Source organism: Prionailurus bengalensis, chromosome E2 (genome assembly GCF_016509475.1).
Source record: "Prionailurus bengalensis isolate Pbe53 chromosome E2, Fcat_Pben_1.1_paternal_pri, whole genome shotgun sequence".
Lineage (NCBI taxonomy): Eukaryota > Metazoa > Chordata > Mammalia > Carnivora > Felidae > Prionailurus > Prionailurus bengalensis.
Genome location: NC_057352.1, coordinates 2606958 through 2616835, shown reverse-complemented (window position 1 = coordinate 2616835; position 9878 = coordinate 2606958).

The following is a 9878-nucleotide window of genomic DNA, read 5'->3' as shown; positions in this document are numbered from 1 at the left end:
GTAAATCTTTCTGCTGTTAGTGTGGGGCTAAATTTGACCCTTCATGTGGTAGTTCACATGATTTGTATTTTTTTCCCTTTACTAGAATTGCGTATTTAAATTTTTTCATGAAATATTTTGTTGTACAGTTTTTATTAATCCCAAAGTATTACACAGAGATAAGGTTGTGATTACTGATAATGATCTTCTCATTAGACTATAACCTATTTTATTTGTTAATGCAATTTTATCAGACTGAAACTGTCGTCATTTCCCATATTTTATTTATTTATTTATTTATTTATTTATTTATTATTTAAATTTGAGACAGAGCACACACACACAGAGGAGGGGGAGGGGCAGAAGGAGAAAGGGAATCTTAAAAAAATTTTTTTTTTAATGTTTATTTATATTTGAGAGAGAGAGAGAGAGACAGAGTGCAATCAGGGGAGGGGCAGAGAGAGGGAGACACAGAATCCGAAGCAGGCTCCAGGCTCTGAGCTGTCAGCACAGAGCCCCACGCAGGGCTCGAACTCACAGACTGTGAGATCATGACCTGAGCTGACGTTGGACGCTTAACCAACCGAGCCACCCAGGCGTCCCTATGTCTTCTGTTACCTTTTATTTACAATGACATCCCCAGATGCTAGCACAGAGCCCAGCAATAGCCCCGTAAACATTGTGCAGTCATTGAGAAAGAATAAGAGAGATCTTTGTCTACTGCTCTGGCAAAGTGTCCATCACAAACTGATAACTGGAGAAAAAAAAAAAAAGCGGGTTACTTCACTACAGACTTGATGTGTTCTGCATCTGCATATTGGAAACTGGGAACAGGTGTGCCCGTCCATGCAGGCAAGTAAAAGGAACTCCAGCAAACTGCCAACAGGCTTAAGGTGAAGAGGGCAAAAAGGAGAGGAACGGGCAAGGAGATTTGAACTTTCTCTGTATTTCTAAAGCTGCCCTCTTTGGAAACAGTGAAGGTACTTTTATTTTAGTGTAAAAGCGTTCGGTGACTCTGTAGTGAAAACGTACACAAACTTGTGTCTCACTTGAGACTCCAAAAATGTAAATGAGTGTGGTCAAGATCCTGTTGGGAACCTGGGAGGTGGGGATCAGGGAAGCGAAAGGTGTGACTTGGAGAAAAGTTTGTCCTCTGGCCACAGAGAAAACACCCCACCCCCTTCCAGCAACTCCTGCCCTCACGCAAACTGGGAAAACAAAAACAGCCTCAGCATTCACAGGTGGCTTCTGCCTGATTGCAGCCTGATGTAACTCTCCTCTTGCGGTTTCAAAGTTTTAATTCCCTCACAAGTGTTTAAATTTATTTATTCCCAAAGTTCTCTTGCCTGTGGCCCAAGAGGTTTTCCCTCTGGCATCTCAACGCCGCCCTCCTGCCCCTGAAAACAAGAAAGCTGTTTTTCCTGCCAGTCCCACGTTGGGTTGAGTGGATTGTAATTACCTAGCTGCAGCAATGATGAAGAACACAGCCTCCCCTACTTTCAGGGTCCCTGTGAGCGTTGTTAGGGCGATTTTAATGAGCCCCAGAGCACGAGGCTCACTTTCTGCCTGTCGTGGCGCTAAATTGCCATCAGAAAGTTCACTCTGAAGTTCTGGAAAACATTGTTGATTGCCAGCCTCCAGGGTGGCCTGCTTCCTTTCAATGGCTTATTTTAAAAACAGTGATCGTCTGCTTCTGACCATAAAGATAATATACATATGTTTATCGAATACATTTTAAATACACGGGGAAAGAGTAATGGAGAATAAGCCGCCCATAATCCCATCCTGTAGAGACAGGCGGATTTGATATTTAGAGTGTGTCCTTCTGATATTTTTTCTATGTGTGTGTGTAATAGACACATTTATAGATACATGTATACATCACGTGTGTGTGTAATAGACACATTTATAGATACATGTATACATCACGTGTGTGTGTAATAGACACATTTATAGATACATGTACACATCATATATGTGTGTGTAATAGACACATTTATAGATACATGTACACATCATATATGTGTGTGTGATAGACACATTTATAGATACATGTACACATCATATATGTGTGTGTGATAGACACATTTATAGATACATGTATACATCACGTGTGTGTGTAATAGACACATTTATAGATACATGTATACATCACGTGTGTGTAATAGACACATTTATGGATACATCATATATGTGTGTGTAATAGACACATTTATGGATACATGTATACATCATATATGTGTGTGTGTAATAGACACATTTATAGATACATGTATACATCATATGCATGTGTAATAGACACATGTATAGATACATGTATACATCATACGTGTGTGTAATAGACACATTTATAGATACTTGTATACATCATACACACACACACACGTGTAACAACCCACATGGATGGATACATGCACTATGTAAATATCAGCAGGTGTCATGATGGCCCATCTGTACCAGATGGTAAAGAAAAGCAAACCAGTTGCTTTGGGGGTTCCGCCCAAAAGGAAACACGAGATGAGCAACGGGTCTGAAGGCGGAAATTAAGTGCTCACTGTTAGCAGTCCGTGAGGTCTGTGGGGCGTCCAGGGAGACGCTTGGGGTCCACGGGATACTGAGGCATAGGGCCCAGGAGTGCACCCCAGACTCAGCTGTCCACTCCGGAGGGGTTCATGAGCCCAGATAACTGAGAGTGTGGGGATCAGATACCAGAGGAAGGACAAAGGGAAGGAAAAGCAAGGCCCAGGGGGACGGTGGGGGTGGCTGGGTCAGGACAGCACAGCAGAGTTTTGAGGGATGCTGAGGCATGACAGTTCCTGGAAGCAGGTGACTCCTCGGGGCTGGAGGACACTGGAGAAGAAGCCAAGGGCTGATCTCCATGTTCTCAGGAGAAGTTATGGGAAGGACATGGAAGGTTTGTTTCTGGGACATGGTCTGCGGAGTCCCTCCAGTACTGGACAGATGGCTGGTGTGCAGGAACTAGACGCCCTCCGTGCTCACCTGACTGGCAACGGGCTGCCTCTCACCCTGGTCCCTTCCGACTGCCCCCATCTGATCTTGCTGGACACAGGCCTGGGAGGACCTGCAAACCTCTGGCAGGCTTCAAGAACCTTGCCCTGCCTCTGCCCCCTGGTGCTGTCCCTAGGGAGTTACAGGGGTGCCGTTTTGCATCAGTGAAGCCCACCCTTCCCATAAGCCCTCGTCTAGCCACCCGTACAGCCTAGACCCGTGTGCACACTGTGGGGACTGACAGACTGACAGAAATCAGAGTTCCTGCCCGTGAAGACCTTACAGTCTGTGGAACGGAGGCCAGGGACACACAAACACATCCGCTTTGTGTCTCAAGGACGGTCATGGCACTCCCTCCCATCTCATGTGCTCTAAACTAGCCGGTTCCTGGTGGAGAAATGGGTCTGATTTACTTTTCCTTGTGTCTGACGGTGGGGAGGGGTCGGGAGGTGATTATCTTGCACCCAACAGAAAGTGGCAGCAAGGATAATTCCCCCTGTTCCTTATTTGCACAGAAGGCCCAAGCTGGCCTCCCTTGTCCCGTTGCCCTTGCCCTGAGACTGCCATGTTGTGACAAAGACCCAACTAGCCCATTCCATGCTGGAGACGCCCTGGACAACACGGAGAGAGAGAGGTGGCCGCCAACCACCTGTCACTGGTACTTCTGGCTCCAGTCACCCTGTGAGAGAGCCTGAGCCAGACCACCCAGTGGGGTCCTCCCTGAATTCCTGACCGTCAGAAGCTACGAGAGGTACTCAAATAACTGTTGCTGATTTGAGTCACTGAGTTTTGGGGTGACCCGTTCCCCAAACGGGAAACCCATGACAGGTAACTGGAGCAGGGTCACACTTCCCACCCTGCACTTCTGACCCCGCCCTGTCCCTGCTTTGTCCTCCAACGGTCCCCCCAAGGGTGTTCATCTGCACAGTTCAGAGGACATTCTCTTTCGGATCTGGTCTCTGTTTATTCCAGGCTCTCCTCTATCCTTCCTCGAATCTGCCCTCTGCCCTTCCTGTCTGTGAGAAGAACACACAAAATGCACGAAGCCATGTGAGTTCCAGATTTTAGCGCCTGAAAATTCACACGTCTGAGGGGCTTTTTAAAAGCGTCTTTGGGGGCGCCTGGGTGGCGCAGTCGGTTAAGCGTCCGACTTCAGCCAGGTCACGATCTCACGGTCCGGGAGTTCGAGCCCCGCGTCAGGCTCTGGGCTGATGGCTCAGAGCCTGGAGCCTGTTTCCGATTCTGTGTCTCCCTCTCTCTCTGCCCCTCCCCCGTTCATGCTCTGTCTCTCTCTGTCCCAAAAATAAATAAACGTTGAAAAAAAAAAATTAAAAAAAAATAATAAAAAATAAAAAAATAATAAAATAAAATAAAAAATAAAAGCGTCTTTGTAAGGATTTTCATATTTGGGATTTGGGGTGTGTGCCCAACAGTTGATCTGAAAGTGGAGGATGGGTTCAGATCCTGCCTCCCTCACCTACTGGCTTGGTGACTTCGGATCATAAAATATCATAAATAAATATGAATATAAACAAATATTACAAAATGGTATTTTAGGCCTTTTTAAGTTTTTTTAAGAATCCTGTCACCTCCTATCTGCTCTGAAGGCACAGACATTGTTCTGCTGGAAGAAAGTTTTTATTTATTTATTTTTTCTTTTTTTTTCTCTCTCTCTCTTTTTTTTAAACATTTATTTATTTTTGAGACAGAGACAGAGCATGAACGGGGGAGGGGCAGAGAGAGAGGGAGACACAGAATCAGAAGCAGGCTCCAGGCTCTGAGCTGTCAGCCCAGAGCCCGACGCGGGGCTCAAACTCACGGACCACAGGATCATGACCTGAGCTGAAGTCGGACGCTTAACTGACTGAGCCACCCAGGTTCCCCTGGAAGAAAGTTTTTAAATTGTAGCTTCAAAAACTCGTAGACTTTGGGGGCACCTGGGTGGCTCAGTGGTTAGGTGTTTGACTCTTGGTTTTAGCTCAGGTCATGATCTCACAGTTTGTGAGATCGAGTCGTGAGTCAGGCTCTGCGCTGACAGTGTGGATCTGTCTCTCTCTGTCTCTCTGTCTCTCTCTGCCCCTCCCCTGCTCAAACGTGGTCCTTCTCTCTCAAAATAAATAAATAAAGGTGGAAAAAAAACCCTTGTAGTTTTAAAAAAAATTAAGTCATTTCCATCAGCAGTTAAGGAAACAAATACATGTAAACAAAAATAAATATTTAGAATATTTCCCACCAGTCTTTGGCTCTTGATTTAGTTCATTTGTGGTTGGTAGAAACGAGCAATACTATGAAGAACTTTGCCCTTTCTGATCCGCTGTGGGCAAATATTTCTAAAATGCATCATTTGGACATAGCGTCCTGCAGAAGAGACGCTAGGGGCTAATGGAAACGCGTGGGTTTCTATGTCATGTGTGTCCTTCACGTTCTTCCCACTCTTTTCTGCCTCAGGGGCTTTGCACAGGCTGTATCCAAGATACTCCTGCCCCAGATCATCACCCATTCAGACCTAAACCCGAGGCACCACCTTGGTGAGGCCTTCCCGGACAACCTCCCTCTGACGGACCCTCTCAATGCCCTCACTCTCTGCCACATGACCCTATTTTATTGACTTTCTTTGCAGCAATGACCGGGACCCAAGTCGTATTACCGTTTGTCTTCTTACACTAGAACATAAACTCTTTAGAGCCAGACATGGTGCATTCCCAATACCGAGACTACTCGGTGCATGATTTTGTGTTGACCTTACACTTTCTAGGCCTTAGTTTCCTCATCTATAAATTTTTTTTTTTCAACGTTTATTTATTTTTGGGACAGAGAGAGACAGAGCATGAACGGGGGAGGGGCAGAGAGAGAGGGAGACACAGAATCGGAAACAGGCTCCAGGCTCTGAGCCATCAGCCCAGAGCCCGACGCGGGGCTCGAACTCACGGACTGCGAGATCGTGACCTGGCCGAAGTCGGACGCTTAACCGACTGCGCCACCCAGGCGCCCCGGTTTCCTCATCTATAAAGTGGGACCCATACCAGTTCCTATCTTGTAGGGTTGTAGGAGTTACTAGGTGACAAGACCCTTAGGGTGTCAGGCTTGTAGTCGATGCTGTAAAAAGCATTAGCTATTCCTGTGATGCTTCCATTTCTACTTCTCAGGAAATTGAGGACCAAAAAGGAAAAATAATACGTCCAAATTCACAGACCAGGAGGTGGAGGAGTTGAGGGTTGGTCCTACGGCTTTCTGATTCCACAGTTTGGCTCCTTCCCATTACACAGTGCAAGCCCCTTCCGGGCAAATCTCTTAAGCTCATCATTCCCTCGTATGTTCAGTGGGGGGGGGGACAAGAGAGTCCAATGGACCCTCCATCCAGGATAGGTGTGTGGAAACTGAGCAGAGAGCCAGCCTGAGCCTAGGAAGTGGGTTGTCGATGGCAGGACCTAGCCGTTGGCCTGAGATTCTTTGGAAGTTGGGGTAAGGAGGCCAGACTGCCCGGTGACAGAAGCAGGTCACACTAGCTGATGTGACCACCCGTGTGGGTGTAGTCTGTGGGAGTAACGGCCCCTGTGATGGGGACACAGTGCTCATCCCTCCCACGGTGACCAAGCTCTGGGATTGCTTCAGGAACTGCATGGAAGGATTGAACTGTTTTCATTAATTTCCCTGTAAAGAGCCGGGGCGGGGGGGGGGGGGGGGGGTGGGGGGCTGCTGCTGCTGATTTAATTTTTAAATTGGGTTAGTTTTTTTTTTATGTTTATTTATATTTTTGAGAGAGAGACAGAGCGTGAGCGGGTAGGGGCAGAGGGAGAAGGGGACAGAGGATCGAACTCACAAACCATGAGATCGTGACCTGAGTGGAAGTCGGACGCATGATGGACTGAATCACTCAGACAGCCCCTAAATTGGGTTAGCTTTAACATGAGCAGTCACTGGGCCTGCACTTTTTTTTTTTTTTTTGTAATACAGGATTATATTTGGTTGCTATTTTGAGAAATTTTTAATGTATTTTCCCACACTTAAAATGTTCTTTTTAAGTTTATTTATTCTTTTGAGAGAGAGAGAGAGAGAGAGAGAGCAAGTGGGGGAGGGGCAGAAAGAGAGGGAGACAGAGAGAATCCTAAGCAGGCTCTGTGCTGTCAGCGTGGAGCCCAATGCAGGGCTCGAACCCACAAACCATGAGATCATGACCTGAGCTGAAGTCAAGAATCAGTCGCTTAACCAACTGAGCCACCAGGTGCCTCTGTGACAAAAACTTTTAAGTTTTGCCTGTAAAACTTTGCAGTTGATGAATATTTGAAGCCTTGGAGAAATGCTCAGTTTACAATGTGTGTACTATAATAAAGTACTTTAAATACTTCATGCACGACATGATCACTTCTTAAGATCTGCATGCATAAGATACCACATACATCATGTATTAAATGTATGTACAATCATGATATGTCCATATATTGCATTCTTTTTTAATGTTTATTTTTTTAGAGAGAAAAAGAAAGAGAGGGGGAGAGGGGGAGAGAGAGAGAAGGAGACACAGAATCCAAATCAGGCTTCAGGCTCTGAGCTGTCAGCACAGCGCCCAATGCAGGGCTTGAACTCACGGACCGCAAGATCATGACTTGAGCAGAAGTCGGACGCTTAACCGTCTGAGACACCCAGATGCCCCTGCATTCTTGATATACATACAGAGACACTATATGCACTGTTCCATGTGTTTTATAGATATATACACAATTAAGCTTTTCAGCAACCTACGAGATTGGAAATACCATTATCCCCATTTTATAGATGAGAAAACTGAGGCACAGAGGGGTTAAGTAACTTGTGCAGGGTACACAGCTAGTAAGTGTTTGGAACACGTATATGCCCAAGAATGTGAAAATAATATTTACCTCTGAGCAGAAGTATGACAGGCGTTTTTGCTTGGTTTTCTGAAAATTACAATTTGTCTAGGACAGGGTTTCAAACTTTTCAGTGAAGAATCCAGTAGCAAATATTTTAGGGTTTGTGGGTCAGACGGTCTCTGTCACCGCTACTCAGCTCTGCCATCGGAGCAGGACAGTCCTCCTGCAGTATCTAAATAAGTGGGCTGTGTTCCAATAAAACGTTCTTTCTGGATGCTAGAATTCCCAATCCACACAGTTTTCACTTGTCATGAAATATTCTTTTGTCTCCCTTTCCACCACCCCCAACCACTTAAAAATATAAAAGAACACTTAGCTCATGGGCCCCATGATAACAGGAGACAGGCAGGATTTGGCCTTGCGGGTCATGGGATAGCAAGCAGGATGCCCAGCATTTTATCTAGATTGTTGCTTTAAGATAAGCAATGTGGGCAGGAAGAGCAGCACCTACGTCAGCAGCTGGCGGCAGGAGCCCAGGTGTGGGTACTTGCCAGCCTCCGGGCCAGCTGGAGGGCATGTGTGGGCAGTTAGCTTTGCCCTGGGAGTCTGGGAGGACAGCGGGTGACCAGAGTTCCTGTTTGCCTTGGAAGGAGAACTTCCACCCCAAATCCCACCCCGCGATGCGCAGATCCGAGCTGGTTCTGAGGATGCCCTTGCTGATTCTGCTTTTCCTGGGACTGGCAGAAGCCTGCATTCCCCGTGAAGGTGATGCCTGCACCCACTCCCCGTCTCCTCTCCATTTCTGCTTACAGTGGACAGGTTCTGTGGCTGGCTCTGGATAGCTGCCTGCGGTCCAGCCAGACTCGCTGCTTCAGGTGTTAGCATCCCTTCTCTCTCTTCCTGGGTGGAGATGGTCGGTGCCTGAGTCCTCGGTACCGACCATAGCCCTGCCTCGGAGACAGACTTGCATGTGAATCCTGGCTTCCTCAGGGACTCTTGGTGGCTTTGGGGTTGAGACATTGCCTGAATAAGCCTGACTGTCCTCATTGAACCAATGGGCATCATGAAAATCTCCAGCCCATTGGATTTCTGTGTGTCATTGATAAGGTTACATTTGCATAGTGCCTGGGAGTTGACATTATCATGGTTATGGAGTTGTACCGAGACCACAGATCTTTTTATTTTTTTAAGTTTTTATTTATTTATTTTGAAAGAGAAAGAAAGCATGAGCAGGGGAGGGGCAGAGAGAGGGAGGATAGAGTGAGAATCCCAAGAAGGCTCTGCCCTTACATCCCCAGTGCAGGGCTCAAACCCACGAAATGTGAGATCACGACCTGAGCCAAAGTCGGATGCTTAACCGACTGAGCTACCCAGGTGCACCAAGACCCCAGATCTTTACAATATAAAGACACCATATGTTAGAAAGAGGACTTGAGAGTCTTGTCACAAAGCTGAGTTCCTATTGCCTCATTTGTCCGGCAAATATTTGTTGAGTTCCTGGTTTGTTCCCTGTGCTCAATGCTGGGAACGCAGTGGGTGAAAAAGACAGACATGGTCTCATCTTCATGGAATTTGCATGTTACACGAATAAGCACATCACAGTGTGGCCACTGGGAGAAGTCCTCTTTGGATACGTGACATTTGAGGCAAGATGCTGATGGTGGGTGGGAGCTAACATCAGAGTTAGGGAGATGGTTCAGGGTGGGGGAATTGGCACATGCAGAGGTCCTAGGGCAGGAGGGCACTGGGTCCATTCCTGGATCTAAGAGAAGCCAGTGTGTCTGGAGCAAGGTGGACAGGGAGAGGTGCATGGTGGGTGGGGATTGTTACACATAAGAGTGGAGAGAAGGCAGAAACTAGCACACATGGGGTCTTGTGAGTCAGATCAGGGATGTGGATATTATAAGTGCCACAGGAAGCTGCTGAAAGGCTTTCAGAAAGGGAATGTCATATTTAGGTGTGTGTGTGTGTGTGTGTGTGTGTGTGTGTGTGTGTTTAAATGATCAGTGTTGGTCCTGAAGAACAGATTGGTCGGGAACCAGAACAGAAGCAAGGACACCA